The following is a 26,705-nucleotide window of genomic DNA, read 5'->3' on the forward strand; positions in this document are numbered from 1 at the left end:
CTTAGAATAAGAATAAGCTTGAATTGAATAGAAGAACAATAGTACTTTACATTAATTCATGAAGAACAGCAGAGCTCCACACCTTAATCTATGGGGTGTAAAAACTCCACCGTTGAAAATACATAAGTGAAAGTGGTCCAGGCATGGCCGAATGTCCATCCCCCAAATGATCTAAAGACTAAGCGTCCAAAGATGTGAATTACAATAGTAAAAGGTCCTATTTATAATGAACTAGTTACTAGGGTTTACAGAGATAAGTAAATGATGCAAAAATCCACTTCTGGGGCCCACTTGGTGTGTGCTTGGGCTGAGCATTGAGCTTTACACATGTAGAGACTTCTCTTGGAGTTAAACGCCAGGTTGCAGCCTGTTTATGGCGTTTAACTCTGGTTTATAACCTGTTTCTGGCGTTTAACTTTAGAATAGGGCAGGAAGTTGGAGTTTGAACGCCGGTTTGCGTCGTCAAAACTCGGGCAAAGTATGGACTATTATATATTGCTGGAAAGCCCTGGATGTCTACTTTCCGACACAATTGAGAGCACGCAATTGGGTTTCTGTAGCTCCAGAAAATCTATTTTGAGTGCAGGGAGGTCAGAATCCAACAGCATCTGCAGTCCTTTTTCAGCCTCTGAATCAGATGTTTGCTCAGGTCCCTCAATTTCAGCCAGAAAATACCAGAAATAACAGAAAAACAAACAAACTCATAGTAAAGTCCAGAAATATAATTTTTATTTAAAAACTAATAAAAATATAATAAAAATTAACTAAAACATACTAAAAACATACTAAAAATAATGCCAAAAAGCGTATAAATTATCCGCTCATCAAAAGGTATGAAAGATTGAAAGCATAAAAAGAGTCTTGGATTGGAGTGAGCCAAGGGTCCTTTCCTTGTTGGAACCACAACTATGACAATTATGATGGATTAGTCTCACTTGTTCAACCCTCACATCGGAAGGTAAGTTAAATGAGCATAAGTGTACTTAACCCACAAATCCTAAATTGCTTGCTAATTGCTTTAGCAACAACTTAGCGTTAGTGGAAACAAGAACAATTAACAATCCAAGAATTGAAACTAAATGTTGGATATTCCAACTCTAGAAACCCAATTGCTCACTTTACGCAAGCCAAGAACCAAAAATTTAGCCTAAAACCATGTTTGACATTTTGTCAAACACTTGGTGGGCAAAAAGCTTAAACATAGAGAAAATGGGAAAAGACTTGAAACTAAAAGCAACAATTAATCTCAATCAACAAGAATAACACAAGAAAGCATGAAACCAACATCAAACATAAAATTCATCAACATGAAATTGAAATTGCAAGAGAGAAGTAAAATTGAACTATAACTTGAATTAGAAGAAAGAGTAATGACAATGTAACTATAAAGAGTAATAACAAGAGAATACTTACAACGAAAGCTAGAAAAATCCAAGATCAAAAATGGAAATGGCACTTGAATGTAAAACCCTAATGTAAACCCTAGTAGAAATGATGAAAAACTTAGAGAAAAACCTAAACTAAAAGCTTTCTACACTACTCCTAAAACTAAACTAATGATATCCTATGTTATGTCTTCATTTTCCCCTCCAATATGAGCTAGAGAACTTCAGAAATGGGCCTCTAAAGCCCTCAAATTGTGAGGCACGTGCTTTTTTAATGAAGTCATGTGCGGACACCTGTGCGGACGCACAGACGCGTGCGTCTGCACACTTCGGCGAAACTCTCGACCTGTGCATACACACAAGTAGCTGTGCACATGCACAAGTAGCTGTGCACACGCACGCTAGGAAATGCTTGGCTGGACGCGTGACGTGCTCGAAATGGTCCACGCGCTCTGATTGGCGGCTGTGCGTACCTGTGCACACGCACACGTCTCTGAACTCACCTCCTTTGATTCTTCTTGTTTCCTCCACTTTGTATGCTCTTTTTCCATTTTCTCCAACCCATTCCTACCTTACACACCTGAAATCACTCACAAACAACATCAAGGCATCGAATGGAAGGCAATTGGAATAAAATAGATTAATTTAGGCACAAAAGAGCATATTTTCATAATCAAGCACAATTTGGGAGGAAGGTTCAAAAACATGATATTCAAGGGAATAAGTGCAAGTTTATGTGATGGAAATCCATTAGATTCTAACCAAAAATCATCATCAAATATGGATTCATCAATTCCCCCACACACAAGGGAGATAGATGAAAACGGAAAATGACTTATGCTATAAACTACTTAAATGCATGCAACTATCCTAAGCCTAATCGCTAATATGTACTACGATGAGAGTTGGTAGAAACAAACCACGAAATTCCAATCTATCACAAGAAAGCTTTAGGGCCAATGCAAAGAGTTCGTGCATTAAGATCAATGTCCAAAGAATTGAATTGAGTTTATCAAAACTATCCAATTAAACAACTTGCAAGAAGATACAATATGAGGCATAAGAACATTGAATTGAGCGATCGAACCCCTCATCGGATGTGTATCCACTCAATTCGCTCAATGTTTAGGGTTTAACCACTCAATTCTCCTTCTTTTCATGCCTTCAAAGATTTGCAAGTCATCTAACAATCAACTAGTATTTAATGCATGAATAAAAAAAATCATAAGGTCTTTTTATTTTCAAATTAAAACTTCTAAATTTTGAATCTATTTTGGGCACTAAATTATTTTATTAAAACTATTTTATGTGAAAACTCCCGTTCTTACAGTGTTTCTTCTTGACTTGAATCAGTGAAGCCAAGGCTGAATGATGACATCGGAAATTCTTTAGGTATGTAAGATGCTGTGCGGGCCATCATCATCAGTGCAACAGTGATTTCAGAGGCTGGATTACTGCGTGTAAATATATAAGATACTATAAGAATAAGAATAGATGAATGATATCGAAAGAGAGTTATATTGTGCTGAACTTACACTTTAAATGGAGCTGGTGGCACCGTGGGTGGGCTTTCATCAAGTTTCTGGGGTTGTGGAGTGCTGCAGGGTCAGAGAAAATGAATCAAATTATAAAAAATCAGTTATAGCTCAATCTTGTAAATATACACCGAAATAAGAAAACAATACACCCAAATAAAACCCAAATACACCCGAATATTATTCCTAACCTCTTAGTTGTTTCTTCACTAATTTTCTCGCTCTGGGACTTTGGGGGGTGGTTCAATTTGTGGCACAAGGCTTGGTGTTGTTGTTTGGGACAGAGGCATGCGTACTCGAATCAAAACTCTAAACAAGACAAAAATAAAAAGTTAAGAGTCTCCCTTAAAATAGATGATTAGAAGGTTGAAAATTAGTTGTAAAACTCACATAGAAAGCGATTCAGATTGTGAATGTGTCTCCATGCGAACAATAATCATCTTCTGTTGACCTGGGTCACTGACCAATTCTTCTTCCAGACTCAACCTGAAATCCACCCAAATAATGTCAACATACATCTGAAACATTGAAAAGCTATGTTTTTTGAGAACTTACGTAGTTGTAGATTTTTCTTTTTTTTCCTGCCTTTTTTTCTTGAATAAAATATTAAAGGGCTTTTTTTCTAAAAAAAATATATACAGAATTAGAAGAAGATGGTAAAAAGAGAATTAAGCAACCAATATTAGAAACAGAAATTACATGCTATCTGCAATTTTGTTTACACTGCTTTAATCTGTTTGTCCTTGAAACAAAGGATCACTCTCGCTTCCTAAGCATTCTAAGCATCGAATAAACATCATTTAGTAAAAATACTATTTAGTTAAATCAGGGTATCGAAATTCTATCAAATAAAGTATCTTACGTTTTGGATGAGTCATAGTGACATTCTGTTGATTGTAGCCCAGCTCCTTTCATCCTGGGAAACCAAAAACAATAATCAGCAACCAAAACACCTTAAAATTAGTAATATACACCCAAATATAACAAAACCCTGTGCAACAGCCTTTTCATTGGTCTTCTTCTTTTTTGATTCTCTTAAGAATTCTTCTAATACTTCAGTTTCAATATCAGTGTTGACAATACATGCAAAAGAACATGTTAACAAATATAATTTTGATGATAAAGGGTAAGATAGGTTTACAAAGTATCATACCCATCATAGGATTGAATTTGTTCTTCAGAAGACGAATCTTCAACAATGTACTTTCTCTTTTTGGATTGTGTCCTGAAAATCAAAAAATTATTAATCACACAAACACAACAAAATTGATGATAAAATACTCTCAAAAGTAATGCATACTTTTTGGGAGGAGTCTGGATTTTTTTCATTGATTTTTGTTTTCTAATTGGCAATGATTCTTCACTTCTGAAATTAAATAAGAAACACTCTGTTAATACATCAAATATTGAAAATAATCAGAAAAGAAAGCGATGATAATTTCAGAATCTTACTCATCATTGGATTCACTTTCACTTTCTAAAGTGGAATCCTCCAAGATCTGCTTCCTTTTTCTGGATTCCATTCTGGAAGAAAAACAATCATTAGTAAAAAACACCCTAAAAGTTACAAAATGCACCCAAAAATATTACTTACTTTTTGGCCATTCTGGTGGGTTGTTTCCTTCTTGGTTCCTCTGAGTCTTCTTAAGACTCAGACTCAGAGGAAAAATCAAGTTCACTCTCCGATGGATTACTCTCGGATGAACTTGTCTTCTTCTTTTTTTTTCTTTCTTTTCTTTTTCTTTCAATTCCTTCAACTTCTTTTTTGTTTTCGCTTTCTTAACGAGGGTCTGAAACTGTAGAAACGTTAGTTTACCCGATCTAAATAATTAAAATACACCCAAACTAGAGAAGGTATTTTGTTTAGTTACCATATGACCATCTATCTCCGCTCTCATTCTTATAACCAACAGCTCTCTATTCCAGTGGCTAACCCAGGGAGGGGATTGCTTCTCCCTTCTTCTCTGCATATTTTGATAGATGGAAATACACTATCATCAAGGCATAGAGGCAGCTGTCAATTGATTTTTTCTTTTTTAGACGGTAATTGGTTATGCCTTTGATGATGAAATCGAGCACATGGGCACCCCAGTTGCCCTCTGTTATTTTGTCCATCTGAAAAATTGGAGCTAGGTGCACAGGAGATAATTTGTTTATCGTCATTGGCAACAAGAACACCATCTGAGTATAGAGGATTAAAATCTTCTTGAACATCAGCTGATTATGGTCATTGTCAACATTGATATTTATCATGTCATCGGTTAGATTCTTTAATGTCTTCCCTTGGAACCTTCTAAAAGTTAGTTTGTTCTCCTCAGAAAGATCCTTATAACTCACTTTATCAGGAAACAGATCTCCTATAAAAAAGAAAATAATTTACACTCCAAATCATTTGAAATACACTTAAATATCACTCATATACACCTAAATTTATTACTTATTACATGAGATCAGAATAAGATATCACAAAGAATATATTATAGAAAATTCAAGTATAGAGGTTTTCTGTAATCAGTTACCTAATGCATTGAGGCTTAGAGCAGCCCCTATTGTTTTGAGTTTAACTTTAAACGAACCATATCCTGTGTCCAGTTTGTTATTGTCCAAATTAAAGGATTTATCCAACTTCTTTAACAGTTTGTGTGAAAAATTCATTGGCGGGATGTGCATGAGGCCACCAAATCCCAATTCGCGAACGATGGCTTTCTTTCGCTTGCTCATCTTTTCAAACTTTTCACTCAATAATCTCGTGGCACATTTCAAGTCTTTGGTTTGCTGTAAACAAAGTAAAATGAGAGTCATTTAAATAACCTATATTTACATTAGGAATAATTGAATTGTTCTAAGATATGTGTGTGTGTGTACTATACACGAATCCAGTCCTATACACATTTATTATTTTTTTGATTACACGAAATTAAATGAGTTCAAAATGAAATTCAAGTCAACCAAACATGCATACATTGACACTAGAAGGTCAAGCACAAGTACAACAGCACCAGTTATACTTCAATACTCTTAACATATATATATATATATATATATATATATATATATATATATATATATATCAGTTCAATACAACTCTATTTTTTTTTCGGATTCCATGACATTATATTACTTCAGAATGATATTTAAGTTTAAAATGGCACAATAAGCACTAGTCACATTGCAACTGCGACATATACACCAAAAAATAGGCCATATATACCCAAAAATGATTTCACTTGAAATACAGTACAGAGTTTATATCTATACTGTAACAGCACAGACCACCCGCTAGCACGATATTGTCCGTTTTAGCACGTAAGGCCTCACGGCTTTGCCTTTGATGATTGGGATGATAGGCGAAGCCCCCCACACTCACTCGTCAAAACGCGTCATGCTAGGGAGAGGTATCCACACCCTTATAAGGCATGCTTCATTCCCCTCCCCAACTGATGTAGGACCTTACAATCCACCTTCCTAAGGGAGCCCAGCGCCCTTGCTGGCACATTGATCCGGGCTCCGGCTCTGATACCATCTATAACAGCCCAGACCACCCGCTAGCACGATATTGTCCGCTTTGGCACACAAGGCCTCACGGTTTTGCCTTTGACGATTGGGATGATAGCCGAAGCCCTCAACACTCACTCGTCAAAACGCGTCATGCTAGGGAGGGGTATCCACACCCTTATAAGACATGCTTCGTTCCCCTCCCCAACCGATGTGGGACCTTACAATGGATAATAACCTTAATTTATTTCAAATTCAATTAATCAAAACTTGCTTTAATCATCTTTAATAAAATAATTTCTAAAATTAAAACTGTACATAACTATATGATTTGAGACTTGGTTATGATAAAACTTTTCAAAAGTTCTGGGTCTTACATTCTACCCACCTTATAAAAATTTTCGTCCTCGAAAATTAAAGTAATACATAAGACAATGCATAGTCTTAATACTATTAAATTAATGTAACACCCTAACTATCAAAACGTCACGCTTCTGGCTGCGCCACTCTGATAGCTCGGGTATTACGATGACTCTTGTAATATTTAATACTAAAATATAAGCCTATTTAAAACTTTAACCGAATATTTCAAAAAAACATACATTCATAATTACAATATAAGTTGCCATACTCACAGGAAATACATACATACATATATATATATATATATATATATATATATATATATATATATATATATATATATATATATATATATACACATTAACTTACAAGCATCTCATATCAAAATCCTGTCCCTCTTACAAAACTTGCAAAATCAAAGGCGAGGGAAACATAAATACTAAAACAATACAGATATATCGTCTAACAAGAAAGAAATAAGCTCTTCTGAACTTCGTCATTCGTAACATGAAAAAGATAAGACCTGTAGGGGAGTGAGAACATCATCCTCGAAAGGGTTCTCACTATAGGATTGCAGAATTACTATAATAGGATACGCGAGATAGAATCGTTACAGTGATTAATAACCGCCTTATGCGTCCTTTCAAAGCAAAGGTTTACTATAAAAGAAATATCTGAAATCTTTTCTGAAAGAGGTAACCGTTCATTTCATAAAAATTCAAGAGCCTTTCAAAAGGTTTATCTATGCTGAACTAAATTATTTTTTCATACTTTTTCCAAACCAGAACATCAACCAAACATGGCCTTTGGCCCACCTTATGATCAACCACGGCTCTAAGCCCAAACAACCCAAACAACAACCAATCACTACAGTCCAACTGAGTCTCGGTTGCAAACACAAATAGGAAAGTTCAAGCACAAACAAACAATTACTGCAAGTAGAACAATTAGCAGTTAATCATAAGTAATCACAAAGGCAAACCAAGTACAATATGCACACCTAAACAATGTCACATAGATGCATATGATGAATGCCTGTCCTAGTGGCTGATGATATCATCTGTCGGTTATAAAGCCAACCCGACAAGTCCTGGTAGCTAACTATTGGATTGTCCCTCTGTCGTGCATCCCCAACTCGAGTTATTCACAATCAAAATCATAATTCACATCCAACACCCTCACTGGTGTTTATTCACGGGGGCGAGCTCATCTGGAACTTTCACAGTGTCTGGCCACACTTACGACATAGGGTCAGCAGAGTATCGAGTCTCAACTTGGAGCACGTGGTGGCTAGCCACTGCTTTCACCCAGGGAAACTCGTATCTCAGATAATTGGAAGTGCAACAATCACTTTATCAGCTCAAAACTATTCATATTCATACTCAGCCATCCGGCTCATAACATTTTCCACAATCAGCCATAATTCATTATCATATACAACCATTTTGGCTCATAACATAAAAGCACTTCCACCATCCAACATCATCAAACTCATAAAATCATCATTCAAACCATAAATCACTTTTTCTCAATTCAATTTACTTTGAAATCGAAAATCAATTATTTCCAGCCTTGGCTTTAAAATTCCCATTTCACAAATATTTTTAGGCTCATAGCCACTTTTCCTCAAATGTAACTTTCTCTTTTTTAAAGCAAAGTCACCCTCAGCATCATATTTCCAAAATTCCAAAACCAGGCCAAATTAAAATCTCCTTTGAAGGATTAAAAATCATTCATCCTAATATATTGGATTCGATAATAAAATTTCTCAGCCGAGTCTCAAGACTTTAGGGAAGGACAACCTATCATAATTTCTTAAAAATTCATTGAAATCCTTAAAATCATAGATCCTTGATTTAAGCAAATAAAAACAGAGTTTATTGTAAAACCGGATCATATAAAGTCACAAGTCCTAACCTAATCCAAAGTCAATTCACTTAAAACGGAACCGATTCATTTAAATTAAATCCACTTTCAGGTTCCTCCTTAAAACCAATTCTCTGACTTCTTCCAAAATGTCACAAACGCAATTATTCAGTCAAAGTCCAATTTCCTTTAAAATCACTAAAAGCTCCTCTGAACGAAACCTTTAAGTCTAACCAAAAGCAAAAGTCCTTTTTATATTAAAACCAATATTAGAACATAATACTTTCCTTCAGTGATTCAAATGGTAAAATAATTCATTTCTAAATAAATCGAACTTAAGACATATAGTTTACTTAAATAAATTAAGCTCGAAGACATAAATATTTTCTTAATAAATCAAATAATACAATTTCTCAAATCTAAATCTTTCTAAATAACTTTTCAAACAAAGTCTATGATTTTTATAGAAATTTCGGCAGCACCTCCCCTAAAACTTGGACTTTGCCACCCAGTTCGGGTCCCAACTAAGCCACTCCACAATCCTTTTCAACGGTCCAAAATCCAAAATCAGTTCAAAAGCAAGCTAAATCCAACAGTCATCTCATTTTCATATCTCAAGGAAACCGTTTCAAAATCAAATCATTATCAACCAATTAAACTCATTTCCAAAACTTTAAAGGAACAGTTCAGCAACAATTCATTTATCAAAACCAAACAATAATCTAATCAAAACATATAATCATATTCATCCAAAGTATCCAAACAACACATAAGACTGGTACAATCACTAAAAGTATATCATTCTCACACCAGTATCCATTTATAACAATTCCAGATATAAAAATAGCTTTTTAGAAAAGCCCCTACCTCAATACGCAAAGCCATAACCCAAACGCGTCACAGGAACCTTCTCTCTCAATCCGAAATCACCGACAACCGCAACCTCAACTCCAAGCCACTTTCGCAGCAACCACAACGACTCTAATCGCAACATATAATTATCAGAACCCGACCCCACGTTACCAAAAACTCATATTCATTAAACCAACACAATAGAATACTAACGCGAAGCTTTTCAAAATATAATTGCTTACCGAAATAACAAAATGAAGCAGCTGCGATTCCGAACCGACCCAGCAATAGCTCCAGTAGTGGCCAGAAGCTCCGGTGGATCAACTATAATAACCGCACTGCATCAAAACCTTCTCGAAATTCAAAAAGACAGAAACCTCAATTAAAACCCTTACCAGCAGAGTTTCCCGGCGACGGCAGTGAGGTTTCCCGACGGCGAGAACAATGATAACGGCATTAACCAAAATGGAGCAGGATCTGAATGAGTGGCAAAACCTTGGAACAGTTTCGGCAAGCTCCATTAGCGGTGACCTGAACCCTTTTCTGACGGCAGCGCTCAAGAATTCCGGCGACGACGACAACCCACTTTCTCTCCCTCAGTCGTGTTCTATCTCATCGCTCCTCTTCCTCTCGCGTGCAGTGGCAGTATCATCGGCCAAGGTTCGGTGGTGGTGACACCCTCAACTGCGGTGAAATGCGGCGGCTATGGAAGCTCGGCGACGGGACCGCTCCATCACGACCTCTGTCTCCCTCTCATGCGCCGTCCTCTCTTCGTGTCAGGTCCCCCACTGCGAGCCTCTTCCTTTTCTCGTGCGACGATGGCAACGGCGGTGCTGGCTTCGCGGAAGGACGACAGCGCGGATAGCTGCAACAGCGGCGACGGGATTTGCAGCGAGGATGACGGCGCGAGGCAGCGGCGGTTCGCGAGGAGGGTGCGAGGTCCTCCCTTTTCCGGCGCTCTTCTTCTCTCTCGGGTTCCCCCTTCTCTTCTCTGATCCCTCCTTCCTCCTAACCCTTTCTTTCTTCGTTTCTTTCTGATGGCAGCTGCTGCTGCGTGGGTTTGAGGGTGGCTAAGGTTTGGTGTGTGTGTGTTGGTTACATTGAGGGAGGTGAAAGGGAACCGGGTAGGGTGCAGCTGCTGCGTTTGGGAAACGGGTCACTAGGTTAGGGTTTCAAGGTTAGGGTTTTCCCAATTTGGGAATTAGGGTTCAGGTAAAAATTAGGTTTAAGGGTAGTTTTGTAATTTCAAATAAAAATAGGAATAATATAGTAATTAAAAATAAATTTTAATCCGACAATAATAGTATATAAAAATACTATTTGTTCATCAATTTTACAAATTATTTTCAATAAAATGTTCAAATTCAAAAATTAGAAATAATATAATAAATTTATCTATTTTCCAAAACAGCAGTATTAATATATTAAAATATTAATTATTTTGTCCAAATCAAATAAAATTACTATTATTTCATGACTACCAACTTTATAATTTAAATATAGAAAATAATCCAATAATTGTAAAATTGGATAATAACCATAATTTATTTCAAATTCAATTAATCGAAACTTGCTTTAATCATCTTTAATAAAATAATTTCTGAAATTAAAACTGTACATAACTATATGATTTGAGACTTGGTTATGATAAAATTTTTCAAAAGTTCTGGGTCTTACATATACAAACTCACTTCAAAAACATGCAAACATGCAAAAAATAGATGAAGCCATACGTTAAACCATTCAGTCGAAGTACGTAAAACAGCGTAAACGACCTGAACAGTTTCATCAGAATAGTAATATCAAATCTAAACCAAGAATAGTGAAACAGAGAGAGAAATACGATGATATAATGCTTCACATTCGAAATCAGAAACAGAAATCTGAAAACCTAATAAAACAGTCAAATAGTACCTTGAATAATGTTTCTTCTTTTTTTTGGTATTTTTTTATAGAAATTTGGAAGTTTTCTTGCTGATTTTGTCTACTTTTGGCGAGGAGTCTAACAGTTTCTTCAGAGTGGGTGTTGGTTTTGAATGAGGTTTGAATGTGGAGGGTTGTGGTTTTGATTGACGAAGAAGAAGAAAAGTCGTTCATAATGGTGAGTACTGAGTAGCGCGCTTTGGAAATGGTTGAGTAACGTGCGTGTCTTTACGCTCGAGTAGGAGGAGTATACGCGCGTGTGTTTTATTGGGCTTGGCCCAACTTATAAGACTTGTAAGCCCAAATAGCATGTATGTGTAGTATAACTGTTCAATTATACATTGTAAATTTGTAACTGATATTTTTCTTAAATGGATGTGTAATAGAGAATCAATTCGAATAATCATTAATTTATTATCATTATTATATTATTTTATAACAGATTGTATTTTGGTATTAAATATGTTGACGTGATATTTTTTAGTTCTAATAGACTTATCTCTCTCTTCTATTTTTTTATTTTTAAAAAATATTAATTTAAAATAATTATAATTGTTCGTATTTAATAATTAATTATGGTAAAATTTATCAATAATCATAATACTTTATATCATATATTTTCAATAATTACAAAGATTTTTTCATATATTGTAACACCCTAACTTTTAGCACGTCATGATCATACCAAAAGTAAGGCGTTACAGACCTGATTTCCTTTATTATCTATTTAATATTGAGCCTTTACGGTGATATCACGTTTCAGTTTATAAGAAAATACCAGAAAATTATTTTTAGTAATTAAAAAAAATCACACCATTGTTAATAATAATAAATACTATACAAATGAATTCAATATAAAACTTGAAGACAATACCCATCCCTCTGGACAAAGTAGAAGCTAAAGCAACAAGGATGAGGGAACTCTATAAAAACAACAGGTATCACAAGTAAATCTACTAGTCGTCCGCAGCTTCATATTGAATCTTCGAACCTGTCACTGAAAGGGTGGAAGATTTTGGGGTGAGAACAAACCACACGTTCTCAATAGGGAATGGGAATGCCGTAAAAGTAATGAATTTAATGCAAATAATTAACTTACTTAGTAAAACTATTTTGTTAAACCTTTGAAAATATTTTTATTTCTACTTTAGATAAATAATTACTTTTCTCTAAATATCTAAACTCAAAACAGATTTTAATCACGAAATTAGTCATACTAACCATCTCTCAGCCACATAATCATTTTTCAACCACAACATCTCACCTCAATATATCCGTGAACTAACAGCACAAGTAAGGGATTCAAACCAACATACAAACAAGTCAAACAACATAATCACAGAGAAGTAATACAAGCAAACACAACCAAATACAAATGTGCAAACAACATGATGCATGTCTTTTCCTAAAGCAGGCCATGAGCTCATGTGTCGGTTGCCTACTCGCTCCCGACATTACTCGGACACAAGTCCCAGATATGGCTTTCTAGATGCATACAGTGTGCTTATAAGTCATACGGCTAGGCCGCATACAGTGTGACTTTAAGTCGTACGGCTAGGCCGCATACAGTGTGACTTTCCAAATCAATAAGCGTACATCTGGAAAACGGTTCTCAGTGTGTGGGCGTCCCCACTTTACATTTGGCACTAAGGCCCAAACAATGTCACATCTGCTCTCCTGTGGCAGTCATTTCATTAATTAATATATTCCTTTAATCTTTGTTCTCTGCTCTCCTGTGGCAGATATCCTTTTAGTTAATATATTCTCTAATCTTTATTCTCTGCTCTCCTGTGGCAGAGATTCCACTAATTATCTTCCAAACCCTTTTCAAAACATTTCCAAGTAATAAATTGTTTTCAATATTCACATCGTTCAGAATATCAAATAGAATCAAATCATTTTCTTTAAAACTAAGCCTCTTTCTATTTCAATAAAATTAGCCCGTTTCAAATCTTTTGCTTTTGAAATTAAAGGAAAATCATTTCTTCATTCAGACTTTACAAATCCCTCCGATCATACTCGTTTAACATTTAATACTAACCAAAATCACCTTCTTGCGTATTTTTACCAACCCTTCATCAGCACCTATTTCACCATCATACTAATACCAAAATCAGTTACCATCCACTTCCATAACCATAAATTCCAGCATCAAACACAGTCTTAATTCAAATCTAATTTATAAACTCAAATCACATTGCAATTTAACAAGCAACACCAAATTGATAAACACTCACAATTACAACCAATTCTCATCAATTAGACACACAAAACACATGTAAATTATTTGCAATTACTCAATAAGATTTTTGGCATTCTTAAATTAAAAACTTGAAATTTTAAAAACAAAACCCCCTACCTCGATTGTCGAACCCATAAACTAAATGCCTCAAAGAAACCCTTTTCTCTCGACTCACACCCATCGGCAGCCGCAACCACAGCTTTATCTACTATCTCCGTACGAAATCAAAATACTCAAAATTCTGGAGAAGCTTTCTGACCAATCTGCCGAAGAAGAAAACGTCCGAAATTGTCTGTGCCTCCTAGAACTCCAGTTGGCCGAACTCAAGAGAAAGGGAAGCTATGTAACCATCAGCTTCCACTGAATAAAAATAACGTCAACGTGTAGAGGAGGAGGATACGAACACTTTTACCGGATTAGATCTTTTATTGGAGTTACAGATTTAAAGAAATTGAAATAGAAAGGTATAAGGGTTCCACAGTTTTCTCTCTTACTCGGTCACTATCTTCTTACCATGCAAGAAAATGAAATCCAAAGAAGCTAGATGATTATGATTCATGTGATAAGAAAGGATTACGTGTCATGGTTATTGAATGGAAAGAAAACATGTGTAATTATATATATGTATGTATGATTAGCAAGCCACGTTTGGCTTTAACTTCTTCGAATCCCTCTAAGCTTCGTTCATATATATATAAAAGCCTTATTTAGTTCTTTCTTTCTTAAATTTTTGTTTTCTAAGTGAAACCGTTGAAGGTAATAATAATAATAATAATAATTCTTTTATATATTTTTTTAAAATATTTTATTATAATAATAAAAATAATTTAAAAATATTAATAAATTTTAAACTCAAAGTATCATAAAATTTAATTTAATTACTTTGAAAAGAATAATTTTTTTAAATAAAATAATAAATTATTATTTAATTTTTTTATAAACTCGGGGTGTTATATCCCACCCACTTTACAAAAATTTTTGCCCTCGAAAATTCATACAAAACGAAAGATATTTCATACCATTTCACTTTTTAAACACATTTAAGGAAGAAGCAAAAATATCTCAACATATATACATATATATAACTTTCAAATACTTTGATGGTCATATGGCATAACAAGGGTAGAAATGTGGTTGCAAAGCAAAAGTAACAAGGCAGGTTCGATGCAAAAGATAACATGGTTCAATCATGTGATGGTAAGGCAAGATAACGAAATGTTATAAAACATGCATGGGGTTAAAATGACGTACTTAACGTTCACACACTAACCTAATCTCACACCAATTTTAGGGCTTCAATTCCAAACTTCAACCTGAGGTATATTCGCCACTCCAAAATGTACTTTAACAAACAGATATTCGTGAATTTCTCAACCTCATCATATACTTCGCCACCCATTACTGGTCAAAAATCTAACTTCCGCAAACTTCTCCACGAGACTCAAAACCCTAAAACATCCTGTGACGTCGCACGCTTACGAGCTCCACCTTTCGTATTCACGAACGCATCCTAAAGAACTAACGCACCACTTGCTATGTGTAACGGTCACACGAGACACCAAAACAAATCTCAGGTCACTCAAAAGATACAAGACCTCAGAGAAAGGACAAGCAACTCGGACAAGGTTCACAAAGATTTCAACGATTGACTTTGATTCATTAAACAAGTCCAAAATTACATTGAAGAATATACAAGTCAAGAAGAGGAGTTTAAACAACACAAGGCTGATACACAAGAAATTTAAGAAGACATATGCAGTTAGGATCAAATGAGAAAGCATATGAACAAGGAAATAAGGTTGGAGAATAATAAGTTAACTCTTTTCAGGAAAGAAATCTCGAATTAGAACTTCAAGGCAAACCATGAAAGAATAGATACGTAACCGAGTAGCATCAAGAAACTAACTCATAACGTTCCCAAAACCCACGATCGCATCGCCTATTAGCTCTATTTTGTCCATGACAACCCATTAGTGTTCCCGTACACATAAATCATTAGTATTAGGTTGGCCAGACCAAATACCATGAGGTATGCAATGGTAGACTAACAGCGTTAATCATCAGACAGTCATGCATATCAAATCTAAATTCTTGTTATCAGAACAAGTCACTAAGCATGACAGACACTCAAAGTATGCAATGAGGTATAGTCAATTCATTCCCAATGCTCTAACGGGAACGAACTGCTCTGATACCATAATGTAACACCCTAACTTTTAGCACGTTGGTACGCAGAATTGTGATCCATGCTTAAATTGTTGTTCGAAATTGATTCCCTGGTAATGGCTCTAAAAACTTAGTGCTTTAACCTTAATTCATAAATTGTCACAACTCTGTGTAGCTGACTAGCAAGTGTACTGGGTCGTCCAAGTAATACCTTACATGAGTAAGGGTCGATCCCACGGAGATTGTTGGCTTGAAGCAAGCTATGGTCATCTTGTAAATCTCAGTCAGGCGGATTAAATTGGATATAAAGGTTTTCGAAAGTATAGATAAAGGGAGCGTTAAATAAAGATAGAGATACTTATGTAATTCATTGGTGAGAATTTCAGACAAGTGTATGGAGATGCTGTGTTCCTGTTGAATCTCTGCTTTCCTACTGCTTTCATCCAATCCTTCTTACTGCTTTCCATGGCAAGCTGTATGTAGGGCATCACCGTTGTCAATGGCTACATCCCATCCTCTCAGTAAAAAAGGTCCAAATGCACTGTCACGGCATGACTAATCATCTGTCGGTTCTCGATCATACTGGAATAGGATTCACCCTCCTTTTGCGTCTGTTACTACGCCCAGCACTCGCGAGTTTGAAGCTCGTCACAGTCATTCAATCCCTGAATTCTACTCGGAATACCACAGACAAGGTTTAGACTTTCCGAATTCTCATGAATGCCGCCATCAATTCTAGCTTATACCACGAAGACTTTGATTCCACGGAATGGGAGGCTCGGTTGTCAGGTGAGGCAACCATGCGTCGTGGGTCAAGAATCCAAGAGATATGCGTCCGGTCTAAGGTAGAACGGAAGTGGTTGTCAGTCACGCGTTCATAGGTGAGAATGATGATGAGTGTCACGGATCATCACATTCATCATGTTGAAGTGCAACGAATATCTTAGAATAAGAATAAGCTAAATTGAATAGAAAATAGTAGTAATTGCATTGAAACTCGAGGTACAGCAGAGCTCCACACCTTAATCTATGGAGTGTAGAAACTCTACCGTTGAAAATACATAAGTAAAAGGTTCAGGCATGGCCGAGAGGCCAGCCCCCAAAACGTGATCACAGGATCAAAAATACAATCCTGGATGAAAATACAATAGTAAAATGTTCTATTTATACTAGACTAGCTACTAGGGTTTACAGAAGTAAGTCTAAGTGCAGAAATCCACTTCCGGGGCCCACTTTGGTATGTGCTTGGGCTGAGCTTTAGCTTTCCACGTGCAGAGGCTCCTTTTGGAGTTGAACGCCAAGTTGTAACGTGTTTTTGGCGTTCAACTCTGGTTCGTGACGTGTTTCTGGCGTTTAACTCCAGAATGCAGCGTAGAACTGGCGTTGAGCGCCAGTTTGCGTCGTCAAATCTCGAACAAAGTATGGACTATTATATATTGATGGAAAGCCCTGGATGTCTACTTTCCAACGCCATTGGGAGCGCGCCATTTAGAGTTCTGTAGCTCCAGAAAATCTATTTCGAGTGCAGGGAGGTCAGAATCCAACAGCATCAGCAGTCCTTTGTCAGCCTTTTTTCAGAGTTTTGCTCAGGTCCTTCAATTTCTGCCAGAATTTACCTGAAATCACAAAAAAACACATAAACTCATAGTAAAGTCCAGAAATGTGAATTTAGCATAAAAAACTAATAAAAACATCCCTAAAAGTAACTAGATCCTACTAAAAACATACTAAAAACAATGCCAAAAAGCGTATAAATTATCCGCTCATCACAACACCAAACTTAAATTGTTGCTTATCCCCAAGCAACTGAAAATCAATTAGGATAAAAAGAAGAGAATATACTATAAATTCCAAACTATCAATGAATATTAATTCTAATTAGATGAGCGGGACTTGTAGCTTTTTGTCTCTGAACAGTTTTGGCATCTCACTTTATCTTTTGAAGTTTAGAATGATTGGCATCTATAGGAACTTAGAATTTCAGATAGTGTTATTGACTCTCTTAGTTAAGTATGTTGATTCTTGAACACAGTTACTTTTGAGTCTTGGCCGTGGCCCAAAGCACTCTGTTTTCCAGTATTACCACCGGATACATACATGCCACAGACACATAACTGGGTGAACCTTTTCAGATTGTGACTCATCTTTGCTAGAGTCCCCAATTAGAGGTGTCAAGGGTTCTTAAGCACACTCTTTTTTTTTTTGCTTTGGATCACGACTTTAACCGTTCAGTCTCAAGCTTTTCACTTGACACCTTCACGCCACAAGCACATGGTTAGGGACAGCTTGGTTTAGCCGCTTAGGCCAGGATTTTATTCCTTTAGGCCCTCCTATCCACTGATGCTCAAAGCCTTGGATCCTTTTTTATTACCCTTGCCTTTTGGTTTTAAGGGCTATTGGCTTTTTCTGCTTGCTTTTCTTTTTCTATTTTTTTTTCTTTTTCAAGATTTTGCTTTTTCACTGCTTTTTCTTGCTTCAAGAATCAAATTTATGATTTTTCAGATTGTCAATAACATTTCTCTTTGTTTATCATTCTTTCAAGAGCCAACAATTTTAACATTCATAAACAACAAGATCAAAAATATGCACTGTTCAAGCATTCATTCAGAAAACAAAAAGTATTATCACCACATCAATATAATTAAATTAAATTCAAGGATAAATTTGAAACTCATGTACTTCTTGTTCTTTTGAATTAGAAACATTTTTCATTTAAGAGAGGTGAAGGATTCATGGGATTATTCATAGCTTTAAGACATAGTTACTAAATACTAATGATCATGAAGTAAAGACACAAATATAGACAAACATATAGCATAAAAATCGAAAAACAGAGAATTAAGAACAAGGAATGAGTTCACCTTAGTGATGGTAGCGCCTTTTTTTGAAAGGGGCAATGGTATCCTTGAGCTCCTCTATGTCTCTTCCTTGCCTTTGTGGCTTGATCCCTAGTGATTTTTGGTATTCCTATCCTCAATTGCTCCCAATAATTATGTGGAGGAAAATGTATCCCCTGAGGTATCTCAGGGATCTCTTGATTTGCAGTTAAATGTTCTACCACTGAGCTATGGACCCTTGAGATGAATCTCTCCATCTCCTATGACTCGGAGGTGGAAGCTTTTGTCTTCCCTTTTTCTCTTCTTTTTCTCTTTTTTTTTTTTTTTTGAGGTTTCTCTGGCCTTGTGTGCCATCAATGGTTATGGAAAAGCAAAAAAAAGCTATGCTTTTACCATACCAAACTTAGAATGTTGCTCGCCCTCGAGCAAAAGAAGAAAGAATAGAAGAAGGAGAAGAAGATATGGAGGAGAGGGTGATATAGGATTATTAGGAGGGAAGGTGAGTGGAGGTAAGTGGGGATCCTGTGGGATTCACAGATCCTGAGATGATCCTGTGGGGTTCACAGATCCTGAGGTGTCAAGGATTTACATCCCTGCACCCATTAGGCATGTCAAATGCCTTTGCATACAATTCTAGCGTTTAAACGCCGAATTGATGCTTGTTCTGGGCGTTCAACGCCCATATGCAGCATGTTTCTGGCGTTGAACGCCAGTTCTATGCTTATTTCTAGCGTTCAGTGCCAGCTCTTCCCAGGGTGTCTTCCTGGCGTCTGAACACCCTGATGTTGCTTGTTTCTGGCGTTCAACGCCAGATCCATGCTCTGTTCTGGTGTTGAACGCCAGCCAGATGCTCCTTACTGGCGTTTAAACGCCAGTAAGTCCTTCCTCCAGGGTGTGATTTTTCTTCTGCTGTTTTTGATCCTGTTTTTAATTTTTGTATTTTTTTCGTGACTCCACATGATCATGAACCTAATAAAACATAAAATAACAATAAAAGAAAAATAAAATTAGATAAATAAAAATTGGGTTGCCTCCCAATAAGCGCTTCTTTAATGTCAATAGCTTGACAGTGAGCTCTCATGGAGCCTCAAAGGTGATCAGGTCAATGTTGTAGACTCCCAACACCCAACTTAGAGTTTTGGATGTGGGGATTCAACACTAAACTTAAAGTTTGGTTGTGGCCTCCCAACACCAAACTTAGAGTTTGATTGTGGGGGCTCTGTTTGACTCTGTATTGAGAGAAGCTTTTCATGCTTTCTCTCCATGGTTGCAGAGGAGGATCTTTGTGCTTTAAACACAAGGTGGTCCCCATTCAATTGAAGGACTAGCTCTCCTCTGTCAACATCAATTACAGCTCTTGTTGTGGTTAGGAAGGGTCTTCCAAGGATGATGCCATCATCCTTATCCTTCCCAGTGTCTAGGATTATGAAATCAGCAGGGATGTAAAGGCCTTTAACCTTCACTAACATGTCCTCTACCAATCCATAAACTTGTTTCCTTGACTTGTCTGCCATCTCCTCTTCTTTTTTTTTTTGAAAATTTCTGTAAGGTTTTCTCTGGATTGTTGTATTTTAGCTTCTTTTAGTTTCTTCTTCAGAGTCCTTTCAGGTTCAGGATCTGCTTCAATAAGAATAAGCTAAATTGAATAGAAAATAGTAGTAATTGCATTAATACTCGAGGTACAGCAGAGCTCCACACCTTAATCTATGGAGTGTAGAAACTCTACTGTTGAAAATACATAAGTAAAAGGTTCAGGCATGGCCGAGAGGGCAACCCCCCCTAAAACGTGATCACAGGATCAAAAATACAATCCAGGATGAAAATACAATAGTAAAATGTTCTATTTATACTAGACTAGCTACTAGGGTTTACAGAAGTAAGTCTAAGTGCAGAAATCTACTTCCGGGGCCCACTTTGGTGTGTACTTGGGCTGAGCTTTAGCTTTCCATGTGCAGAGGCTCCTTTTGGAGTTGAACGCCAAGTTGTAACGTGTTTTTGGCGTTCAACTCTGGTTCGTGACGTGTTTCTGGCGTTTAACTCCAGAATGCAGCGTAGAACTGGCGTTGAGCGCCAGTTTGCGTCATCAAATATCAAAAAAAGTATGGACTATTATATATTGCTGGAAAGCCCTGGATGTCTAATTTCCAACGCCATTGGGAGCGCGCCATTTGGAGTTCTGTAGCTCCAGAAAATCTATTTCGAGTGTAGGGAGGTCAGAATCCAACAGCATCAGCAGTCCTTTGTCAGCCTTTTTTCAGAGTTTTGCTTAGGTCCTTCAATTTCAGCTAGAATTTACCTGAAATCACAGAAAAATACACAAACTCATAGTAAAGTCCAGAAATGTGAATTTAGCATAAAAACTAATAAAAACATCCCTAAAAGTAACTAGATCCTACTAAAAACATAATAAAAACAATGCCAAAAAGCGTATAAATTATCCGCTCATCACACGTCATGATCGTACCAAAAGTAAGGCGTTACGGACCTGATTTCCTTTATTATCTATTTAAAATTGAGCCTTTACGGTGATATCGCATTTCAGTTTATAAGAAAATACCAGAAAATTATTTTTAGTAATTAAAAAAATCACACCATTGTTAATAATAATAAATACTATACAAATGAATTCAATATAAAACTTGAAGACAATACCCATCGCTCTGGACAAAGTAGAAGCTAAAGCAACAAGGATGAGGGAACTCTATAAAAACAACAGGTATCACAAGTAAATCTACTAGTCGTCCGCAGCTTCATATTGAATCTTCGAACCTATCACTGAAAGGGTGGAAGATTTTGGGGTGAGAACAAACCACACGTTCTCAGTAGGGAATGGGAATGCCGTAAAAGTAATGAATTTAATGCAAATAATTAACTTATTTAGTAAAACTATTTTGTTAAACCTTTGAAAATACTTTTATTTCTACTTTAGATAAATAATTACTTTTCTCTAAATATCTAAACTCAAAACAGATTTTAATCACGAAATTAGTCATACTAACCATCTCTTAGCCACATAATCATTTTTTAACCACAACATCTCACCTCAATATATCCGTGAACTAACAGCACAAGTAAGGGATTCAAACCAACATACAAACAAGTCAAACAGCATAATCACAGAGAAGTAATACAAGCAAATACAACCAAATACAAATGTGCAAACAACATGATGCATGTCTTTTCCTAAAGCAGGCCATGAGCTCATGTGTCGGTTGCCTACCCGCTCCCGACATTACCCGGGCACAAGTCCCAGATATGGCTTTCCAGATGCATACAGTATGCTTATAAGTCGTACGGCTAGGCCGCATACAGTGTGACTTTAAGTCGTATGGCTAGGCCGCATACAGTGTGACTTTCCAAATCAATAAGCGTACATCTGGAAAACGGTTCTCAGTGTGTGGGCGTCCCCACTTTACATTTGGCACTAAGGCCCAAAAAATGTCACATCTGCTCTCCTGTGGCAGTCATTTCATTAATTAATATATTCCTTTAATCTTTGTTCTCTGCTCTCCTGTGGCAGATATCCTTTTAGTTAATATATTCTCTAATCTTTATTCTCTGCTCTCCTGTGGCAGAGATTTCACTAATTATCTTCCAAACCCTTTTCAAAACATTTTCAAGTAATAAATTGTTTTCAATATTCACATCGTTCAAAATATCAAATAGAATCAAATCATTTTCTTTAAAACTAAGCCTCTTTCTATTTCAATAAAATTAGCCCGTTTCAAATCTTTTGCTTTTGAAATTAAAGGAAAATCATTTCTTCGTTCAGACTTTACAAATCCCTCCGATCATACTCGTTTAACATTTAATACTAACTAAAATCACCTTCTTGCGTATTTTTACCAGCCCTTCATCAGCACCTATTCACCATCATACTAATACCAAAATCAGTTACCATCCACTTCCATAACCATAAATTCCAGCATCAAACACAGTCTTAATTCAAACCCAATTCATAAACTCAAATTGCATTGCAATTTAACAAGCAACACCAAATTGACCAACACTCACAATTACAACCAATTCTCATCAATTAGACACACAAAACACGTGTAAATTATTTGCAATTACTCAATATGATTTTTGGCATTCTTAAATTAAAAACTTGAAATTTTAAAAACGAAACCCCCTACCTCGATTGTCGAACCCATAAACTAAACACCTCAAAGAAACCATTTTCTCTTGGCTCACACCCAGTGGCAGCCGCAACCACAGCTTTATCTACTATCTCAGTACGAAATCAAAATACTCGAAATTCTGGAGAAGCTTTCTGACCGAGCTGCCGAAAAAGAAAACGTCCGAAATCGTCTGTGCCTCCTAGAACTCCAGTTGGCCAAACTCAAGAGAAAGGGAAGCTACGTAACCCTCAGCTTCCACCGAACAAAAATAACGTCAACGTGTAGAGGAGGAGGATACGAACACTTTTACCGGATTAGATTTTTTATTGGAGTTACGGATTTAAAGAAATTGAAATAGAAAGATATAAGGGTTCCACGGTTTTATTGAGGCAAGATATCTTAAAGGAGGCACACAAAAGCGGATTCTCCATTCACCCGGAAAGTACTAAGATGTACCATGATTTAAAGGCGATGTTTTGGTGGCCGGGTATGAAGAATGATGTGGCAGAATATGTTTCAAAGTGCTTAACTTGTCAAAAAGTAAAGATTGAACATCAAAGACCTTCCGGGATGTTGCAACCTTTAGAGGTTCCGCAATGGAAGTGGGAAAGTATTGCAATGGACTTTGTGTCGGGATTACCAAGGACTAGGACTGGTTTCGATGCTATCTGGGTGATTGTGGACCGACTGACGAAGTCAGCTCACTTTTTACCCATTCGGATGACTTACACCCTTGAGGAGCTAGCACGGTTATACATAAAGGAGATTGTGAGACTTCATGGTGTACCTGCTACTATAATCTCTGATAGAGATCCTCGTTTCACTTCGAGATTTTGGGGTGCATTTCAAAAAGCTTTTGGAACCCGATTAAGCTTGAGTACAGCTTACCATCCTCAAACAGATGGTCAATCCGAGAGGACGATCCAAACCCTAGAGGATATGTTGAGAGCTTATGTTTTGGACCAACCGGCGAGTTAGGATCGGTATATGCCGTTAGTGGAGTTTGCATACAATAATAGTTACCATGCGAGCATCGGAATGGCTCCGTATGAGGCATTGTATGGGAGAAAATGTCAATCTCCGCTATGTTGGTATGAAGCTGGAGAGAAAGGCTTGTTGGGGCCGGAGATGATAGCTGAGACCACTGAACAAGTCAAGAAGATCCGAGATAGGATGCTTACGGCGCAGAGTCGCCAAAAGAGTTACGCCGATCAGAGGCGGAAGCCCTTGGAATTTGAGGAAGGAGATCATGTTTTCCTGAAGGTTACTCCGACCACAGGAGTAGGTAGGGTGATTAAAGCAAAGAAGTTGAATCCTCGATACATTGGTCCATTTCAGATCCTGGAGAGGATTAGACCGGTGGCATATCGGATGGCTCTACCACCTCATCTTTCGAACCTGCATGACGTGTTTCACGTGTCACAGCTTCGGAAGTACACTCCTGATGCTAGCCATGTGTTAGAACCTGAATCGGTTCAGTTAAGAGAAGATTTGACGCTTCCAGTGGCTCCAGTTAGAATTGATGATACTAGTATCAAACGATTGCGTGGAAAAGAGGTTTCATTAGTCAAAGTGGCTTGGAGTCGAGACGGTGTTGAGGAACACACTTGGGAACTTGAGTCGGAGATGCGAACGGATTATCCGCACTTATTCTCAGGTAATTGAATTTGAATTTTGTGGGCAAAATTCCTAATTAGGTGGGTAGAATATAAGACCCGGTTAATTAACGGCTAATTAACCCATAAATGAGAATTTATTCTTTAAAGCCAAAAATATTATTTTTATGGCTAAATGTGATAGAGGAGTTTGAGACGAGAATTTTGGTACAAATTTTATAGAAATCGAACCAAGATTGGACCGAACGGGCCACACCGGGCCAACTGGACCCAAAGTGGGCCCTTAGCCCAACATAACTAAACCCTAAAACACTCATTTCAGCACTCTCTCTCCTCAAAACACTCTCATTCACGCTGAAATGGTGGAGAGGAAGGGAAGAACACTCTCTCAAGTTCTATCTCTCACTTGATCTTCAAACCACCATAACTTTTGATCTAGAGCTCCGATTGCCGCACCGTTTATGGCCACACGTTCACCGTGGAGAGCTCTACAAAATCCATACAATCAATCTTGAGGTAAGCCACGTTTTGCTGTTCGAAATTCCAGCCCTTGTTTTCGAGTTTCATGGGTAAAATGTTGAGATTTTGGGTTCTTTGATGTTATAGGGCCCAACTCTCTTAAAGGAGAAGGTTAATCTTGTCTCCTTGGACCTTGGGTGTGGTAAGATTCTCAACCCTAGTGTAATTTGTTGTTCTATGATATTTGGGTATTGAGATGTTGTGTATGGGTATGATGATTGTAGCTTAGGTTGTGTGTATGTGAATATTGGAGCTTGATTAGTGATTTTGGAAAGCTTGGAAGAGGGTTTTGTGTGATAAAATCTGTTCTTAGAGGTGTTGATACCTTGAGAGCTTGTAGACAAGTGGTTTAGAAGTGCTCCGGTTGAGCTTGAGAAATCAGCTAAGGTATGGTCTCGGTTTCCCGTATCTAATATGTAATATGGTAGGAAATACTTAGGTTAGAGGCCCTAAGATAGGCATTGAATTGTTGATGTTGTTGAATGGTTGAGATATATGATGTGATCATATATGTGATTATGAATATTAATGCCTTGATTGTGTGATATATGAGAAATGCATATTGTGATATATGCTTGATGGATGATTGAGGTTGAATTGATGGGTGGTACCATGTTGATGGTGAGTATGATATTGATTATGTATAATGATGGTTGATTGGAAATGGTATTATTGGAAATTGGGATGAGGAAGGGGGTATGATATGATATTGTGTTTGCCCTTTTGCCATTTGATTGAGAAGTGTTAAAATGGTTAGATGGTGACTTTGGGAATTTTGGTAAAGTGTCAATGTGTGAGTTGAGGATGGCTTGATGTTGATTTTGGCACATTTTGATTATTTTCAAAAAGGGTTGAAATTGGCATGTTTTGGTTGATTTTGAAAAGAGTTGAAAATGGCTTGTTTTGAAAATGGCACTTTGTGGTTTTGTATGAAACATGGTTTTTGGGCATACTTTGACGGGGCATAACTTGGACTACGGATCTCTGATTTGTGCCAAATCTATTTAGAAATGAAATTGGATCCGGGATGTCCATGCCATTCGAAAAACGGGTGAAAAACGATTTAAAATGAGAAAGTTATGTCCGTCGGAAGATTGGGGGGTTGAATCTGTGAATTCTGCAGCTTTTAACTTAGAAAATTTTTAGCAGAATGACCCCCGTGCGTAGGCGCACTTGGCGCGTACGCGCCGTTTTTCGAGAAAGCACCATCCACGCGTGCGCGTGGTGTGCGCGAGCGCGTCAATGCACTGCACTGAATGCCCAGCCATTTTCCAGAGAGTTGTGCCAGAGTCGTGCCAGTTTTGTGCCTGGGGCGCAAGAGTACCCACGCGTACGCGTGGCTGACGCTTGTACGTCGTTTGGCTATTTTTCAACCCGCACGTCCGCGCGTATGACGCTTGCGCGTCGATAAGTTTTGTGGCCATCCACGCGTGCGCGTGGAGTGCGCGTACGCGTGGCCCTGTTTTCATCCCAAAGTTGATTTTTGAGTTTTAAAAGCCAAATTTCATACTTCTAAGCCTCCGATCTCACCACTTATGTCTTAAATCATTATGATATGCCTAGCAATGAGAATAGGAGCTAGTGAATATGGTAACTTGCGAGTGAAGCAAGGGAAAAATGAATGATCTATGAGGATCAAAGATGATTATGTGAGATGCGGAGGATGGCGGTGGAAGTGCTTGTTATGCCATGGGCTGAAGGGCCGCAATTGTTAATGAATTGGCTGGTTATGGATTTAACCGTGAGCCGGATGGTTGGATTATTGCCGTGTTATGGCAGAGCCAT

The sequence above is a fragment of the Arachis ipaensis genome, chromosome B4, assembly GCF_059453495.1.
Source record: "Arachis ipaensis isolate K30076 ecotype BB chromosome B4, ASM5945349v1, whole genome shotgun sequence".
Taxonomy (NCBI): Eukaryota; Viridiplantae; Streptophyta; class Magnoliopsida; order Fabales; family Fabaceae; genus Arachis; species Arachis ipaensis.